A 19963-nucleotide genomic window follows, 5' to 3' on the forward strand; every position below is an offset into this window, starting at 1 on the left:
CCAGCACTGTAATAGGCCCTTAGGATACATTAGTGAATCAAACACAAAAATCTGTCTTCACAGGGACCTCAAGCACCATTTGACTGAATGAGCTTCTACAAGGTGTCAAGATCCGGCAACAGAAAAATAAAGAATGCTTGGCTCCTGATGAGGCGCTCAAAATCTAAAGGAATAAATCATTGTTTATGTAATGTGTTACATAAGTGCAGCAAATGTGATAATAAGTGTGACAATAATACCCTAAAAGAAGGTAGAGTTTTAAACAGTGTATTTTCTTGGGATACGTAGATCTTGTGATTAGTATAGGCCTTGTGATGTGTGTAGGACATCCAGCTTGGGTACCAAATTTCAGGAAGTATGCAGTCATCCACAGAAACCTAGAAGCAAGACAATGGACATGTATTCAAAGAACCTCATGCAGGCTGATGCGGCTAGGACCAATGGCGGATCAAAGAAGGGAGATAGATTTGAAAATTATGTAGATTAAAATTGCAAATGACTTTGGGTTCATTATTAAATACATAAAAAGACAAAAAAGATTATAAGAAAATGAAGGGGCTATTAGAGTCCTACAAGAGGGAAACAGGAAATATCTGTTAAGAAATTTTAGTGCTACCAGATTAGAATGGATAATGAGAGAGCAAGCTCAGGAAAATTTGTAACATAGGAATTTCATGTAAAAAGGGTGGGCACAAGGTGAGACTAGATTGTGATGCAATCAATCAGGACAGGAAGAACATAGGAGGAATAACGTATTTTGGAGAAAGGTGATGTCTCAAAGGGTATAATGTCCAAATGGTATATTTAGGTGTTTGATGGTATCTCTTTATAGAAATGTCTCAATAAGAGCCAACAATGGATATCAAGTACTCTGAAAGAAGTATGAGACAAGAGATCTGTGTCTATTGCTACTTGATGCAATAAATGCAGCTGCAAAAACTAGATCACGTAGGGTGACCAAAAAAAAAAAAAATCACAGCAGATGCCCAAAAAGTGAAACAGTGTGAGAATACAGAGGAGGCTCTACATGGCTTCCAAAGAGACCAAAGATCCAAGCCTAGTGATTGTGGGGTCTCAAGAATAGCGTTCAACTTCTTGGGAACTCAGTTTCCACAAATATAAAATAAAAGGATTGATCTAGCTCATATCAATGATTCCTTTGAAATATATATCTGGTAATGTTGCAGAATCCATATTTAAGGTAAAGGAAGACTAACTGATGAAGGAGACTGAAAGGGAGCAGGCAAAAATTCAAGAACAGCCTGAGAAGCCAGCATCTTTTACGCCAAGGAAGGAGGGAAAAACCAAAGGAGGGAAATGAGTGGAAATGCCATGGAGACATCATGCTGGATGATAACTGGGTATGGAGTTTTAACTTTGGCAGTAAGTGTGCTAATGCACAATCTTGGGTGGCCCATTGACTCCAAAGAATAAAGGAACCACATTTCATGAGATTACAGAAAGCAAAAAGAATTGAAGGGAAAAGCTCCAGAGGGAAGATAACTTAGGAATCAGGAAAAGACAAAACATACTCTGTTCACTTGCAAAGTCCCAGGACTAAGGAAACATGCTTTAAGGAAATAAAAGTCAAACATGTCCAGCCAGAGGAAATTATCTTGCAGAGAGAAAGGCATGGAAAATATTTATCAACTAAGAGATGCTACAGTAAGAAAGTGCTGTTAGGCACTGATTTCTGTTCGCAACAGAGCTGGAGAATGGCATGGACTATCCTATCTGGCACAACCAGTTTCTTTATTCAGTGTGGACTGACTTGGTGGCCTGACCACACCAACCAGAATTGTATCTGGCTCAACCAGGGCTAGGCCTGTTGTTAAAATTGTGGAAATATTTGAATCCCTCCCATAATCTACTTCCTAATTTTCTCTTCAGGCCTAGGCCTCTGGGTTATTCTTTTTTTTTTTTTTTTTTTTTTTTTTTTTTTCACTGATTCCTTGCTTTGGATGAAAAGACAGAGCTAGATGTGCAAGATGTGCAATTCGGGACATGCTCAAGCTGACTTACCTCAAATGGTAGAGTTAGAAACATACCAGGGGATTCCAATTCAATCCCATCAAGGTGGCATGTACCAATGCCATCTCACTAGTCCCAGTGATCAATTTCTGTTCACAATTGATCATAATGATAGGACTAAGAACCAAAGGGATCACATAAACAAAAATAGTGTCTGCAAATACTAGCTGATAGAATCAAAAAGGGAGAGAATGATCCAACATGGGAAGTGAGATACACAGCAGACCCATAGAATGGCAGATGTCCTAAACAGCACTCTGGCCTCAGAATCAGCCCTTAAGGCATGCGGATCCAGCTGAAAAGCCCATGAGAATATTTCAGGCATGGAAAGCCAAAACACTCTGGGAAAAAAAAAAAAAAAAAAAACCTAAATGAAAGATCTCTGCGAGTGAGATCCCAGTGGAAAGAATGGGTCATCAAAGAAGGAGGTACCTTTCTCTGAAGGGAGGAGAGAACTTCCACTTTGACCATGGCCTTGTCTAAATATGATCAGAGTCAGTGAACTCAGGGGGCTTCCATAGCCTCGGCAGCTCATGACAAGAGCCTAAGGTGATTACTGAGGCCATAAACAAGAGTGTCAATTTGTAAAGTCAACAACAGGAGTCACTGTGCACTTACTCCTCATGTAGGATCTTTGTCCTTAATGTGCTGTACATTGAGATTTAATGCTATAACTAGTACTCAAACAGTATTTTTCACTTTGTATTTCTTTGTGGGAGCAAACTGTTGAAATCTTTACTTAATGTATGCTAAACTGATCTTCTGTATATAAAGAGAAATGAAAATGAATCTTGATGTGAATGGAAGGGGAGAGGGAGTGGGAAAGGGGAGGATTGCGGGTGGGAGGGACGTTATGGGGGGAAGCCATTGTAATCCATAAGCTGTACTTTGGAAATTTATATTCATTAAATAAAAGTTTGAAAAAAAAAAAAGAAAAGACAGAGCTAGAGATGGAGACATAGATAGAGAGATATGGGGCCAAAACGAGAAAGGCATGATATTAAGACAAGGATTCATTGACCTTTCCTAACAGTACTGGTTGTTTCAGTTTGGAAAATTCTTTAACCTCAGTGTGTCTTAGTTTCCTTCTTTTTATTAAAAAACAAAAAAAGATAATAACAATCTCTATTTTATTGTTGACAATATGGTACTAGAATAAAAACAAACACACCAATGGAACAGAACAGAGAATACAAAATAAATCCACACATTTCTGGCCAACTGACCTTCAACAAAGGTGCCAGAACACACAACTGACAAAGGACAGTCTTTTTAATAATTGTTGGAAAAACTGGATATCTATATGCAGAAGAAGCAAACTGGGTACCTATCACACACTAAATATAAAAATCAAAATGTAGTCAAAATACTGGAGTAGCTGAAACTATAAAATTATCAGAAAACACAGAGGAAAAGCTCCCTGAAATTGTCTGGGCAATGACTTTTTTTTTTTTTTTTTTTTTTTTTTTTTTTGTATTTTGTATATAACTCAAAAAGCCTGGGAACTAAGAGCACAAACAGACGACTGAGATTATATCAACAAAAAAAAAAGCTTCTGTACAGAAAAAAAAAAATCAATAGAGTAAAGGCACAACCTATTGAATGGGAGAAAATATTTGCAAACCATAGATCAGATAATGGGTAAATGCACAAAATCAGTAAGGAACTCAAAACAACTGAATAACTAGATAACAATTGTATTAAAACGATAGACAAAGGACTGAAAAAATACTCAACATCACCAATCACCAGGTAAAGGCAAATCAAAACCACAATGAGATAGTATGTCACTCCAGTTACAATGGTGACTAATAAGGGCTGGCATTGTACTGCAACAGGTTAAGCTGTTGTTTAAGATGCCAGCATTCTGTTCATACTGCCAGTCCGGGTCCCAGCTGCTCTGCTTCTGATCCCAATTCCTGCAAATGCACCAGAGGAAGTAGCATAAGATGGCCCATGTACTTGGGGATCCCTGCTGCCTTTGGGAAACCAGGATGCAGTTTCTGGCTCCTAGCTTAAGCCTAACCCAGCCATGGCTGTTGGGGCCATTTGGAGAGTGAACCAGTAAATGGAAGATTCTCCTCTTCCTCTTCTGCTCTTTCAAATAAATGAATCTTTAAAAAATTGTTATTAGTGAAAGATAACAAGTGCTGGTAACAAAGCAGAGGAAAGAGAACCCTACCATACTACTGGTAGAGATGTAAATTAGTATATTATGGAAAAATATGGAGGCTCCTCAAAAATTTGAGTATTTGATCTAGCAATGCCAGTTCTGATTATGCATCCAAGAGTAATTAAAATCAGTGTATCAAAGAAATCTCTGCATTCCATGTTCACCGCAGCTCCATTTATAACAGCCAACTTATGGAATCAACTTAAGTGTCCATCAGCAAAAGGATATGTGGGATATATACCAATTTTCAACAGAAAAAAAATGTGGCATATAAACACAATGGAATACTATTCAGCATTTAAAAGGAGGAAATCCTCCATTTGTGATACTATGCATTGAACTGGAGGTTATTAAGCTAAGCAGAAAAAAAAAGACAAATACTGCATGATTTCACTTGTAATTTAAATCTAAAAATGTTGAACTTACAGAGTAGCATGGTGGTTACCGGGGTGGGGTGATGTTATTCAAAGTATTCAAACTTTCTATGAGACAAGATGAAAAACTTTAGGGTAAGTTATTACACAGAATGACAACTATTTATTAATAATGTATTATATATTTGAAAATAGCTAAAAGTACATCTTAAGTGTTCTCACAACAAAAAATGATGTTTGTGAGGTATTGCATGTTAATTAGTGTGATTTAATCATCTGCATTGTATATACAACATCACATGCATACTATAAATTACAGTAACTAATTCTCAACTATACTTTTTAAAAGGAGGATTTTTTTTTTTGACAGGCAGAGTGGACAGTGAGAGAGAGACAGAGAGAAAGGTCTTCCTTTGCCGTTGGTTCACTCTCCAATGGCCGCCGCGGCCGGTGCGCTGCAGCCGGCGCACCGCGCTGATCCGATGGCAGGAGCCAGGAGCAAGGTGCTTTTCCTGGTCTCCCATGGGGTGCAGGGCCTAAGGACTTGGGCCATCCTCCACTGCACTTCCTGGCCACAGCAGAGAGCTGGCTTGGAAGAGGGACAACCGGGACAGAATCCGCCCTGACTGGGACTAGAACCCGGTGTGTCGGCGCCGCTAGGCGGAGGATTAGCCTAGTGAGCTGTGGCACCGGCCTAAAAGGAAGATTATTAATGAAGCAACGAGATACCACCTGAGAATACAGAATCCTCAAAAGGAGCTAGCATTGTGGCACAGTAGGCTAAGCCACTGCCTGCAAAGTCAGCATCCCACAAAGGTGCAGGTTCAAGTCCCCACTGCTCCACTTTCAGTTCAGCTCTCTGTTAATATGTTAATATGCCAAGGAAAGCAATGGAAGATGGTCCAAGTACTTGGGTTCCTGCATCTATGTAGGAGACCCAGATGAAGCTCCAGGTTCTTGGCTTGGGTCTGGCCCAGTCCAGGCTGTTGAGGCCCTTTGAGGAGTGAACAAGTGGATGCAATCTCTTTCTCTCTGCAACTGCCTTTCAAATAAATAAATCTTTTTTAAAAAAATAATCCTCATACACTAGCAGACATGATCATCATCTCCTCTATTGTTATTTGTTCTTCCTTTAGGACATCCTGAATGGTAACCTAACAATTACTTCCTTGGCCTTTGATAGTTGCTAGGATTTTTTTTTAAGATTTAACTATTAATTTCAAAGGTATAGTTAGACAGAGAGAAGAGAAGACAGAGACAGAGAGAGAGAAGAGAGAGGGGGAGAGAGTGGGGGGGGGAGAGCGGGGAGAGAACAGGGAGAGAGAGATCTTCAATCTGCTGGTTCACTCCCCAAATGCCTCCAACAACCAGGGCTGGACCAGGAGCTTCATCTGAGTCTCTCAGATGAGTGTAGGTGCCCCAGACTGGTGCTATCTCCCATTGCTTTTCCCAGGCACATCAGCAGGGAGCTGGATCAGAAGTAGAACAGGCAGGACTCAAACCAGCAACTATATGGGATGCAGGCATTGCAAGCAACACCTTAACCCCTTAAGCCACAACACCAACCCAGAACACTGGTTTTTCTTTTGATTTCTTTCAAAAGCATCCACTTACTTTCCTTTTTTAAAATTCCCTTACTTTAATATCTGGACACATTTTCATAAGCATCATTTCATACTGCATATTTCTAAATTATAGCCTTCTTACATCCCCCAGAGAACCTGACAGTGTTTATCACAGAAATGAGAGGTAGAGAGCCAAACACATGTGGGGGTTCCCAGAAGGTGCCATGCTCAGAGATAACACAGAAACTCTGTGCTTCTCCTTCCCTACTTGTCCTACGCAGCTCCTCTACCTGCCCATTCATCTGTGTCCTCTGCAACGTTCTTTAAACTTAATGAATAAATGTAAAAGAAATCCAACTTAAAGGTTACAAAAATGCTAGAGAAAAGGCAAGTAGTATAGTGAAAAGCCAAGCAAAAGCTACAGGACTATTAACTTTAGGCTTGACCTTACTGGCAACCAATACAAAAATAGAAATAAAGGCAGCTTAATTTTATTATTGGATAATTACTGTCATTATTCCAGAAGAGATTCCATTTTTACTGACACTAAATACTAAAAGAAACTGATGGTCATCTAAGGAAAAGAGAGTAACTATACCGATGGACAACATTTTCAGGAATTAGCAGATACAAATATTTTATATAATTTTACTCAGAATGCAAGGGTCTTATACTATTTCATAGATGTAGCCCACCTCTGCCTCAGAATTTCCTTTTAATTTTATTGAGACAAAGCCAGTTTGACCGACAACTCTAGCTACCATAAATCCACTCCTGCCAGTCCTCTGAGAGAAATGAGCGTGTAGAATTCCACCGAACGAACTTTTTCTAAATGACAAATATGTTAGCAGCAAGCAAACATTCATCAATAAGAGGCTATACCTCCAAAATGGTTACAGGAATATTGATTTTGCATTTTATTAGAAACCTTTTTTAATAAATACCCTACATCACGCCCCAAGCTAACAAATAGCTCAGATGATGTTTGTGTTACCACACTCCTTCTCCCAAAAGTTTTGTTTAGATACATTCATGAAATTAAAAATATAAATATATAAGCACATATGTATTAGAGAGTTAGATAAATATGTATTTTAAACATATATATATATATTCACATTGGATCACCTGCTCTTTAAAGAGCTAAAGAACACAAAAGCTCCCACCTCAACATAAAACTCAGCAATCTGAGAGTACGGGTCAAATTTTATTTTATTTGGCATCCAAGATGAATGATCACCACTTCTCCATGAGTCTATCTCCCACCATTAGCCTAAAGGTATGAGAATAGCTTGGCCCTTAGAGGCAATATTTATGCCTTACTCTTACAAATTCAAAGCATCTAGCACAATACTAGGAGCAGCTAAAGTGCTGAATAAAGACATCTTTAATGACCAGAAATTCACAGCAAACATTTGCTATACTCTTAGACCATTTTAAGTGGATTGACTTTTATGCAGTTCAATCAATCTTCTAGAATATATGGCACATTTTTTAAATAGGTAGATTTACCTTTAAAGTCAATATACCAAAGTTTATGATTATCTCAGTTTTAGATATAGTAAATATTAGGATATGTATAGAAAAACATCAGAAAATTATGAATCAACTATTAACTAAAGTTATCTTTGAAACCACCGGGTGATGGTTGACTTTTACTTTTGGTATTACATTCCTCTATGTTTACATATATGTAAACACATATACGTTTACATTTCACATATATTGTCTTTTTAAAAAAGACAAACACCAAGGTCGGCGTAGAAGGTTAAGCCTGTGCATGCAGTACCAGTATCCCATATGGGTGCTGGCTTGAGTCTTGGATACTCCACTTCCAATTCAGCTCCCTGCTAATGCACCTGGGAAAGCAGTAAAGGATGGCCCAAGTACTTGGGCCAATGCCCCCACATGGGAGACCCAGAAGAAGTTCATGGCTCCTGGCTTTGGCCTGGCCCAGTCCTGGCCATTGCGGCCATTTGGCGAGTGAACCAGCAGATAGAAGATGCTCTCTCTCTTTTACCACCTCCCTTCAATTTCTACCTCTCAAATAAATCAATTTTAAAAAAGACAAACACCAAAAGCACTGTGTGTACATATTTTATATGTTGATGTGCATATTGAGCATATATAGGGAAGACTACTAGGTACTTGAGGTCAGTCATGACAAATGAAACTTGGCATCTTATTTCAAGAACTTCACAGTCCGGTATTCGGAATAATTTATGTATATATGCATTCAGACACACACAAACTAGAATGAAGGTGATCAGTGATGAAAGTAAGATTCTGATCAAGTCCTAGAAGATGAATTCACAGGAAGAAGGGTCATTTCAACCAGTTCTTGACAAATAGCTAAAATCTGAGTGCCTGAAGTCGTGGAAGAAAGGACATCAGAAGCAGCCTGAGAACACAGCAGAAGGTACCAAGAACAGCAAGTGCTGAAGGTCAAGTGAAGATCGACCTCGAGAGTGGAAACTGAATTTGAAATGTAAATCTGAGTCTATAGTCGCTCTTCAACACAGTAAAAGGGGAAACTGGAGAAGGTGCCTATGGATAGGAGAAAAATAATCAGATTTGGATTTTAGTAAGAGTAAGCATATAAAATAGACTGAAGGCAAGAACATCTTCACTGAGATGATCTGGGAAGTTCAGAGGCATTTTGAAGGTGTAATTTATGGCTTTTCTGCACAATGTGGTCTGAGCATGGATGAAATTATCTACATCACCTGGGAGCTTGACAGAAATGCAGACTCTCAGGCCCCACCCAATCTCAGGAAGCAGACTACATTTCACCAAGACTCCTATGTGATTAGAATGCATATTGCATTGGAGGAAGCAATGAATTAAGGTGTTGATAGCAGGAAAGAAAAGCAGCCAAGAGATTTGAAATTTTACTTGGTTGAATTATTGGAATTTGGTGTCTGGCTAAATGTGGGAGGCAAGGGAAGAGAATAAATCAAGATTACTCAAATTTTGAGCTGTGGGATGGTCATGCTAGTCATATAAATAGGAACCCCAGCAGAGGAGCAGGATGAGGCAGAAGCAGGAACAGGCTGCACTCCCCAGCAAGCACAGAGAGCTACTCCTCAAGTTTAAGTCTGGGAATGAGGAAATGAGTATGACCGCAATGCAGAATGTATTTGACACCATGAAAACGGATACAGTTAGAAAAGGCAAAGGCATGGAATGTGCACGAAGTCAACCAAAGAGAAATTGTTGGAGAGTGCCCACATTAGGCAGGAGACGAAGTAGAGAAGCCGGAAGAAGGAAGAGCCAGAGAGAAAAGGAGAGCCAGGGAGCTAGAAGGTACTTAGCATGCAAGGAGATTAAAGATGCTGCTAAGACATTAAAAGAGTTGGAAAGGGCTGTTTGTTTTGTAAATAAGAGGATACAGGTAACTTCTGACAAAATGGTTCCTGTGAACTCCATGAGAATGGCAATCAGAAGCCAAATGTTTCAAGTCAGAGAGAAGTGAGATTAGGTGGGTAAGAATGCGATTCACTAGATGAAAAGGCTAAGAATGACCATCAAAATACAGAAGTGGCACATCAGATCAGGGAGAATTAACATTAAACGGTTAAACTGTGAAGCTTTCTTATGGAAGAAAGATCAGAAGCATTCTCACAATTCTCAGAATTACTAGGCGGTTATATAGGCACAGCGGGTAAGAATTAGACTTTTGGCATCATATACAGAGGACTTGCCTGTCACTGCTCTCAGAAGATGCAATGAGCCACCTTCTGAGCGTGTTCTCCAGCATGTGGACTACACAATTTGAAGAATACCCATCAAGTCACAAAATAGAGAACTGTTCATTGATGCCATTGGTAGTGGTCAAAGATAAGCCCACCTCCTAATCCTCAGAATCTGTGATTAACTTATATGGTAAAGTAAGTGGGGAAGTTAAGGCACTTGAGACAAGGAGCTTAGCTGGCATTTTTTAGGTGGGCCCTAATTGCAAAAATTACATGCATATCCTTAAGAAAAATACACTGCTGGATGCCACGGCACGCACCTGTACTCCAAGCTACTCAGAAGGTTGAGGCTACAGGATGGTTCCAGCCCAGGAATTCTGGGCTGTAGTGAGCTATGCCAACTGGGCGAACAAAGTTTGTCATCAAGATGGTGACCTTCCAGGAGTGGAGGACCACCAGGGTCAACTGGTCCGGGTTGGAAAGAGAACAGGTAAAAATTCCTGTAATTAGAAAAACACACAGATGAGGAGATGCACCGAAAGAGGAGGCAGTGGGAGTGGGACTACAGGCAGCCGAGATCTCAGTGATGTGGTCACAGGTCAAGGAATGCAGACAAGAACTGAAGGAGGCAAGGAAGGATTCACTCAGAGTGTTTTGAGGGAATGCGGTCCTCCTGGCACCTTGATTTCAATGTTCTGACCTCCAGAATTATAATAAATTTAAGTTTTAGATACTAATGTAATATCTAATTTCCCTTTCCAACTCAAAGGTTTTTTTTTTTTTTTTAAAAAAATTTATTCATGTATTTGCATGGCAAAGTATCTTCCAACTGCTGGTTTTACTTCCCAAATGTCAACGAAGCCCAAGCTGCAGTCAGGATCCTGGAACTACATCTGGGTCTCCTATGTGGATGACAGGAGTCCAATTACAATATCCATCTTCTACTCCCAAAGTGCAACAGCCAGGACTTGAACCAACGCTCATCTGGGATGCTGGGCCCCCAGTTGTGAGCTTTGAGGAGCTGTGTTAAACTCATGTTGAATATATACTCCTGGAAGACAAAGCCTTCAACTTATAATCCTTCCTGTCTATCCAAAATCATGTGCACAGTGCCTGGCACATTGGTAACCCTGGAATGAATAAGTGACAAAGGAGATGTACACCCGTGTGTGTAAGGAATAACTAAAATCAGATCAGAGAAAGGGACAGGCTGGATTGCTCAAACAGGTATTTATTAAAATTTATTTAACCTATGCTCCCCTGAAGTTCATTTCTTCAGGTGAAAGACTTTAATGAATGCCATCTGTGTTGTCCTTGATGGTCAGTTTTTATCCTGATTAATGATAGTAAACACCTAAAAAACTCAGACACAACTTGCAGCTGTTTCAACAGGTTTTCAGTTTTCAATAATCAAAAATGAAGGTTTTCATGGGGAAAGTAGATTGAAGGCTACAGTCAATGAACCCTGGTAAAGTCTGGCTGCTCCAATTTCACAATGGGAGAGATTGGGGTAAGGAGAGAAGAGAGGAGGGATCTATATAAAAAACAATCATGGCTGTGCCAGTGTCCTTGGAGTTCTCCCTTCATACAAGCAGCTGGGTGTGGCATGTGATACTGTTCATGTGAGAAATCACAAGGAGGACAAGGTGGGTCATGGTGCCCATTTCTCGAGTGTGAGAACCTTTTAATGTCAACCACTTGAGGAGCCTCCATACACCCTAAGTTGTGCTTTTTGACGAATTCGTACTAAGAAAATTGAAAAACCACAAAATTCCTCTGTTCAATAACTGTGAATTTACATATATGCAATCAATACTATTGATCTCAAAGAACTCATTAATTCTTGAAGTTCCAATGGTTTGAGTCTGAATACCACTGGATTGGTGTCCAATGGTGGTGAGAGCTGGCTTGATGGGACATCAAGATGGCTGTGACAAAGACATGGACCCTAGTTAGCAGTAACTGGGGGCTCTCCACTATGGATCCCTAGGACAGTTCTAGTGGGCAGCAATGCAAGTTTAAGAAAATATATAAGGACCAGCATTGTGGCACAGTGGAATAAGCCACACCTGCAATTCTGGCAAGCAAAATGAGTACCAGTTTGAGTCCCACTTGCTCCACTTCTGATCCGGCTCCCTCCTAATGCACCTGGGAAAGCAGCAGCTTATGGCTCAAGTGCTTGTACCCCTGTCATTGACATAGGTGGGAGACTCATGGAATTTCAGGCCCTTGTCTTCAGCCTGGCCCAGCATGGACATCTCAGTCATTTAGGGAGTAAACCAGCAGGTGGAAGGTATCTCTCTCCCTCCTCCCTCCGAAGTCTGCTCTTGAAATAAACATTTGAAAAACACAAAAAGGTATGTACAAGTTGTCATCAGATCCCTTTTCCTGTAGTTCAGTAGCAGGACATTTTGATTTGAATCTAATTCCACAGCCACAGCTCTGTGATAAAGTCGAAGGTTTCAGGAAAGCAGCATCAGAACATCAAGACCTTCTAATGTTGCCATCTTGAGATGGAGCCCTTGCACCTCCTACCCTGCTCCCCTGGAATAAACCGATTTAAATTCTGCCCAGTTTTATCTAAACAGCAGTAGCTGGAGGGTCTCCTGGCTGAAGCAGGATGTCTACATTGCCACCACTTCCTGTCGAAGAGGTGACCAAAGGTTGGCTATGTCATGGCTCAGTGGGTGTGCCAGATTTCAAGGGAACAGAGGGGACAGGAAATAGGCTAGGGCTGAGCTAGAACAAATGACCTAATAAAGGATTAATTCTGTAGAGGATAGTCAGCAACTCAAATTACAGTGGCCAGGAGGGGTGTGGAGAACTGAGATTTGATCCTGCCAACAATGACAGACAAGGAGATTTTATTTGTCAAGTGGAACGTAGCAACATGAGGCTCCATGCAGAAATAATCCACTCTCAGCAGTGTGGTTGTGCCTTAGGTCTAAGGGTTTGTCCACAGTCAGGCTGAACCAGACTGAGAAAAGGAAGAATGGAGTCTTGCTTCCAGAGAGAAGTTCTTGGCAAGAGCAAAGCTAACTGTCAAGGTCATTGCTAAAGTTTTTCCAGGCAAAACATTAAGCCCAGTACTGAAAAAAATGTAAATTGGAAACACAAAAGAAGTCCAGTCCTAGGAAATTTATAGGTGTTATGGAGACTGAGGCAAGGGGTCTATGGGACTGACTAGAGCACTCCAAAATGAGGGCAGGTGAACTTAATTCAGGCTCGCTTCTGTTGTCTGCAGCGGCTGAAGAACCAGGAGGGCCAGGCCCCCGTGTCCCGCGCAGCACATGCTCTGGAGGCAAAGGTTCAAAAACTACAGTGCATCTGCCAAATTCCATTGTCTAATTGTATTTTTCCCCTACCACCGTTTTTCTCAAGACACCCATATTCTAGTTGGCTTCAGAGTGAGCTGGCACACTTGGTAAGAAGACAGCAGCTCAGATTCTTCCTCTTTGGCTTCTGTCGCCAGCAGTGGACCCTTGGTCTGCACCCCTATGGCAAGCTGCAGCCTGGCATCAGCAGAGGAGGTCTAAGAAGGCGCACGCCAGCCAGAATCCTTGGCCCACAGGACAACCTGAGCAGGAAGTTTCAACAGGTGGGAGAATGCAAACTGCCACCCTGAAGGGAGAGGGCCTGCCAATACTGATGAATCCACAAGCTGCTGAAACTTCTGGACAAAAACACGGTGGCAATGACCGAGCCAGAGGAAACCGACACTCTGTAGTTTCTGTCAAGTACTGTGGGGGAGGCGCGAGCCCCAAACACAGCCTGCATCTCAAAGCGCTTCAGAGTTTGTTCAAAAAGCACCTCCACACACCTTCACTTCTCAAACTACCCTGCTATGTGCACGAGGCAACTATTTCAGCTCCCTGTGTACATTCAGACAAGAAATGCCCAAGAAGCTCCCAAGGTTTTCATGTAAGGCACCCTGGAGTTCCATGGTTAAAGCAACTCCACTGTAACATACTAATTCCTTGGTCTGCATAGAGCCCTCGGTTCACCGCCGAAAGGGGACGCCTTTTACACTTGCACAATCTCTCTGTGGCGACCTGGCGGGAGAGCAGTGCAGCGATGACTACTTTAGGGTCGAGCCTGCTTTGCATTTGATCTCTACAAGGACTGCTTCTTCAGTAGAGGAGATAGCGCCTGCCAGGCACCAGAGTCCAACTTTCAAGCTGACTGGGCTTTGCCTCCTGTCAAACTCAATGGTCTCTTCATAAAAATCAAAACTTTGCATCAGGTTTGAAATTCTACCCAAAAGTCCCGCAAGGCGAGTAAGCGGGACAGGGCTTCTGCTGGACGAAATGAACTTTACAGATGAAAGATTTTATGAAGCATTTCACAGCTATCACATCCAAGAAAACGCTGCAGTCAGTGGTGAAGCATAAGGCATATTTTATGATGCTGATTAATATTTGTGAATAAACATGGAAGATAGATTTGATTAATTTTTATTGGACCCATATATGCCTTTGTAAATACTCTTCTGTAAGGAAAATGTATTTTAGTTTCACAGAAGTGTAAAAGAAAATATTTCCACTGGTGCTTCAAAAATCACACTGTGAGGATGATGCTATCACAAAATATCATGATATAAAATTAGGTTCTGTAAGAGAAGGACAGATGCATTTCTGCAAATGGATCAAAGTCTCCATCTTCATGATTCAGTTCACTCATCTCCTATCTCAAGTGCCACTACACCACAGCTGCTCTCAATATAAACTTCCCGGCACTGCAAACAAGACCCAGTTTCTCAACAGTTAGACTGAAAATGTCCAGGCCATTTAGCAGTAAGCAACTAATTCTGCCAATGTTAACAATGTTATTAGGCAAGAACAATATGTTGGCTCAGGAAGTGACAGGACATTTTAGGTAAAAATCTGCAAAGAAATTACTTCACAATTTATAAATACATAAGATACCTTTGCTTTTAATCATAGCATTGAACTTTCCGTCTATTCAATTTACTACTGTGGCTCCAAAGAATTTCAGCTCTGCCAATCTCACTTTTTTCGTCCCCCCAGGCTCACTTTCAACAGGTTGCCTGCAATTAACAGCTGAAGTATTATTAAAATAAGCTCGTATTTTTACACCCCTTAGCTTGAAATAACAAATTTTCTTCGTGTAAGGAAATAAGACATCTGTCTTTACAAGAAAAAAATGCATTCTAAACAACTTCTAGTTATGACCAAACTTCAAAAATAATTAACACTTTTTAAGTAATATTTAACTCCCCACCCCTACAAGAAAAATTAGGGTAATGAATATTCATAGATTTCTCTGAACTTTAAAGGGAAATTTCCTAAAGAATTTTAAGATGGAGGCTGAATATTAATTCTATGCAAGCACCTTTTCCCAAATTACACTTTCCCTAATAATCTTCTGTGCAAGATTTTACAAAGATTTTTCTGAGTCTAGTTTTTAATCTCATTTTCTTTTTTAACTATCAAGACCATTCGAATAATTATCTGCCATTGTTAAAACAACAGTATTTCAACACCACTATTTTCACGTAAAAGTCAATCTCATAGTACCCTCCAGCCTACAGAAATAGTCTGATACAGACCTGAAATTTAATTATTTTGAAGTTGGTGATTTTAGCTCAAGTTCTATTTCCATATGGAAAAACCACTTCAAAAATAACATTCATTGTAGGTCAAAAACAGCTAATTATATTAAGTTAATTGAAACAAACTATGCAAACAAAATTTAAAGATAGGTCACAGTCAGTGGTAGAGTGTATGATGTAAACCACATTACTTGGGACCCTGAAGAGGCAGGCATGTTCCCTGTATATGTGTGTCTGGCAATACCAGCTCCATTAAAAAGAGGGTGCCCTCCCCAGCACTGTATGTCCCAATATTTCCAACAGGAAGGACTCAGGGCTTCGGTTTTTTTTTTTTTTTTTTTCTTTTTAACATGCTACCACCACAATCTTGGGTATTTATTCTAGGTTCGGCTTTCCCTTTCAGAACTGTATATACTTGTGCAGTCTCTTAAGTAAACACACGGGTGTTGTTTTAAACACAGGAAATAGTGATTAATGGTTTGCGCAATATAATATTATAATATATAATTATTTGGACTACATAATTATTAAACTGTTTTTTCTAATGGTAACCTGGAAGGAAGACCAAAATGAGGGCTTATGTTGTCTGCCTTGTTGGAACTCAGAGGCTGAGAGAAATAAAGATCTGTGCAAAGGATTCAGTGAAATAACCAGTGTCCGCAGCACAATCGCTCTCACACATACACACTCCCCTCCCAGTGATAGCCATCCTGCCACTGTGCAAACGCGGGGAGCTGGGAGGGAGCGCAGCCTTCAGACAGGTTCACATCACACTTGCAGACGAATGACGGTTTGCATTCTTGAAATCTGTCCATATGGATGCAATTCCCAAGCCCCTGCTCCCTTTGCGACTTCCAACCTCCATGCAAGGAGAGTTGCGCACACGCACCAGCACGCAGACCGGGATCACAATTCCAACACGCACACCGCTAAGTGGACAAGTGAATTCTGCTGCTCGAGTCAACCCCCACCCCTTCGCCGTTTCAACGCAGAAATTAACCCTGATGGAAAGAGGCTGTGATGGGGGTGGGTTCTAGACAGGGGATTCAGTGCAGTCCAGCGCCCGCCGCTCAGCGAGTGTAGACTCTCCCTGGGGCTGTAAAGACGCGCACTCAGGCTGCTACGTACCTTTGCCCAAGTGTTACTCTAAGTGCAACCTTTGCCTCTTCGCCCCCTGAAACGCAGTCTACACTGGTGGCCGCTCGGTGAGGTTGGAGGGTCTGCTTTAGCTTTTTCAAAAGCAGCTAGGAATCAAATGAAGATCGGGGACGCGCGCACCAAACACATGGGGCCGAACAGTCTGTCTGGCCCGGACACCTGGCGCCTCGGATCCGGCATTCGAAAGGGAGAGAATCAAAGCCAGAGAGGGCTGGGTGGGGCGTCCCCGGCTCCCGCACTCTGGCCACCACTCGCCGAATTCCCGTCGCTTTCCCGCACTTAGGTGTCCCCCCCTCGTCGTTCCCCACCCTCAACCCAGGAGCTGCAACTCCGCGCCGAAGTGCAACCTCCAGAATCGGGTCCCCTCCCCCTCCGCAAATCCACAGAGCAACCCCTCTCGTCCCACCTGAGCCCCAGGTTGCAACTGCTGAAGCCAAGGTGTCACCTACCGGCGCTGAAAACTTTTCCCTCCTTTCCCAAGGAGATAAGGCAAGAAACCAGGTCAGCCGCCGCCGCCGCCGCCCGCTTTGCCCAGCGCCCGGTGGCGGAGCGGTCCTTACCTGGCTGGCAGCTGCGCTCCAGGTGGCGGTCCCACGCCGGTCTCCACAGCGCCTTCTCGGTCGACGCGCGGACGCCGCCCGCTCCGCGGTGCCCTGGTCTCGTCCCGCTCGGCGTTCAGGGAAGCGGCTGTCCTTAGGCTCGCGCGCCCCAGCCCGGAGCCGCCCTTCGGTTCATCGCCCGGCTTCTCAGAAGCGCTGCTGCCGCCCAGGAGGACCGACGAGGAGCGCGGCGACCCGCGGCGGCAACGACTTGCCCCGCGGTGTGTGCGCTCCCGGGTCCGAGCGCGCTCCGCCCGCCCGAGGGCAGCTGCGGCCGCGCGTCACATGCCGCCTCCGGGCAGCGGCCGCGGCACCTGCCCCAGCGGCAGCACTCGGGGCTCGGCAGTGCCGCCCCCGTTCCCCGGCGCGCTCTGGCCCTTTCTCTTCACGCCTTTCTTTTTCTTTTCTGTGCCTATGCCTTCCCCTCACTTTTTTCTTCTTTCCCTTCCTTTCTCCTTCTTTATCATATATTTCCTTTTTTCTTTTTTTCCAAAAGCGGACAGAAGGCGCACCAAGGGGGAGGAGGGTCTCTGCCTCCCTCGGAACTCTTCCTCTGCCTGGTGGTGGCGGTCGCCGCTACTGTTGGCCGCTCCTCTTCCTCCTCCTCCTCGCGCCGCGGGCGCTGGTAATGCACTGGCTGCCTGGTGGAGCCTCAGACCGTCCTGGCTTTTGAGCATGCCCAGTTGCCTGGCCGGCGCCTCGTTGGACTCTCGCGTGCCGGCTTGGCTCCGCGTTCTCGGCCCGGCGTGTGGCGAGGGAGGATCCACGGGTCTCCCCGGGTGGGCTCCTACAAGGTGTTAATCGAAGATGGAAGCCGGAGCGCCTCTTGCACCCATCCTGGCCTCACGTGTTCCCACGTGCTCCGGTTTTTCAAGGGCAGATTTTGCTGGCCACTTGGTTTTGTTGTGTTCCCTTTTAAATTGGTTTCCTTGAACTGCTTAGATTAGAAAGATTGGAAGGAACTGGATTCCTTGGGCACGACTTAGCGATAAAGGAACCCCAGCTCAGCGAAAATATACCACTCTGCTGAAAAGCTTTCTCTAGGGAACAGTCAGATGCGTCTACTTTTTTTTTTTTCTTTTTGATAGTTAGTGAAAGTCCCTTTACGCAGGAGAGGTGCTAGATGACATAGGTTTTAGCTTCCCTAGAAGTTCCCATCTTAGGAAACAACGAGAAGGGTTGCCATGAAAAAGACACACGTGTGCGTGCGCACCCATTACTTTCAATCAGAAAAAAAAATAATAATAACGGATGTGATCTTTCTAGCTGGGCTTTTCAAGCTCGCATGTAACTAAAGGGGAATGAGTAGCAGGGGTTGGAAACTGTCAGTTTACAATTGTCAGCTAACAATTGTACAAAGGAGGAAATAAATGGCTGAGATACAAAAGTTGCAAATTGCAAAGATACCAAGGAGGCTGTACTGGATTGTCGGTTTGTTTGCATGTGCGGAAAGATGATAGAATCCCATAAGAAAGGACAAACCTAAGAGTAGTAACCAGAAAGAAAAAAAGGAGGGAGCGGGGCGGGATGGGGAAGAAAGAGTCCAATATAAAACATTTAACAACAGTAAAGGTAGCGGAACTATTTTATTTCTACTTATAGCAAGAAGATAAACAGAAAAAGATGAGTTCTTTGAAAAAATAATTAACGTTAAGAAATTAGTGAAATAGACGTTTACAAATTCCTTTCTGAGTCTATAATCTCTTCCAGGTAGAATCTTTGGGAAAGAAGTGACTAGACATTACCCAGGAAATACTGGGTTCACATTCAGAAAGCATGTGGCTAATCAAGTTAACTCAAGGTGAATTGCGTACAGGCTTTTGGAATGATAATAGTATCAATATAGCAGCCATCTTGTTTGGATAATTCTCAGATGGTAATCTAACAGTTGCCTTCATGTATTTCCCTAATCTTCAAAGCAAGCATTTAAACCAGTATAGTCAGCTCTCCGGACCTCTAGGTTCTCTCTCTGTGAATTCAACCAACCTCGGATGGAAAATATTCAGAAACAAAATTGTGTCGGTATGAACACGTCTGGATGTTTTCCTTGTCATTATTACCAAAACGCAATAGTTAAGCTGTTTACATAGTATTTACATTGGTTTAGGTACTCTGAGTAACCACTGAGAAGTGGTTTAAAGTATGTGAGAGGATATTCTTAAATTATGTGCAAACACTCCATCATCTAACATAAGGGTGTCCTAGAACCAATCCTTATGAATACCAAAGGACAACTGTATTGGTTGCTTAATTCTAATATTAATAGTTCATGCTTATGAAGCATGTATATTATTTTAACATAATGCAAAGTGCTGTGTTTGTATTCATTTGATCAAATAATGGAAAATACTCAGTATGCTTTCTCCTGTATTATACATTATTTCATTCTTAAAATCCAATTGTATTTTATCTTCATTAAATAAAGGATAAATATAGGAATTTAAAGTAAATTGTCCATATATAGCTAGGAAGAGGACGATGGCCTCAAATTTATTGTTTTTCATTCCATGGAATTGTTCCTTACTTGTGGGAGCAAGAATACCTTCAATAATGTTTGGGAAATCCACAAAGACAAAAGAGAAGCTGAAATAATGGGCAAATAAAAATGTCCTAATTTTCTTCTAAAAATTAGAAATTCTTATATCTATAAAGTGAATAAATTTAAGAATGAACTTTGAAAATATCCTAGAAAATTTCATGAAATAATTTATGCATCAACAGAAAATAAAGAGAAGCAACTACAATTTAGTAAAAGTCCCATCCCTGGTTACTTTCATTTCTCTTTGTAAATACTTG

The 19963-nt window shown here is 42.1% G+C and overlaps 1 protein-coding gene across 5 annotated transcripts in view; it reads right to left on the reverse strand.

Moving 5' to 3' along the window:
- Positions 1-18096, reverse strand: part of CHRM3 (cholinergic receptor muscarinic 3) — a 613309-nt gene extending 595213 nt beyond the window's left edge. For 4 of the 5 annotated variants that reach the window (XM_051821487.2, XM_017347714.3, XM_002717330.5 and 1 more), the window contains exon 1: positions 17129-18046. The gene's annotated coding sequence lies outside the window, so the exon portion shown is untranslated. Of the gene's footprint in view, positions 1-17128 lie in introns of all 5 variants that reach the window. The other variant, XR_011381528.1, reaches the window with a different exon arrangement.
- Positions 18097-19963: the final 1867 nt, after the last annotated feature.

Source organism: Oryctolagus cuniculus, chromosome 13, assembly GCF_964237555.1.
Source record: "Oryctolagus cuniculus chromosome 13, mOryCun1.1, whole genome shotgun sequence".
NCBI classification, from domain to species: Eukaryota; Metazoa; Chordata; class Mammalia; order Lagomorpha; family Leporidae; genus Oryctolagus; species Oryctolagus cuniculus.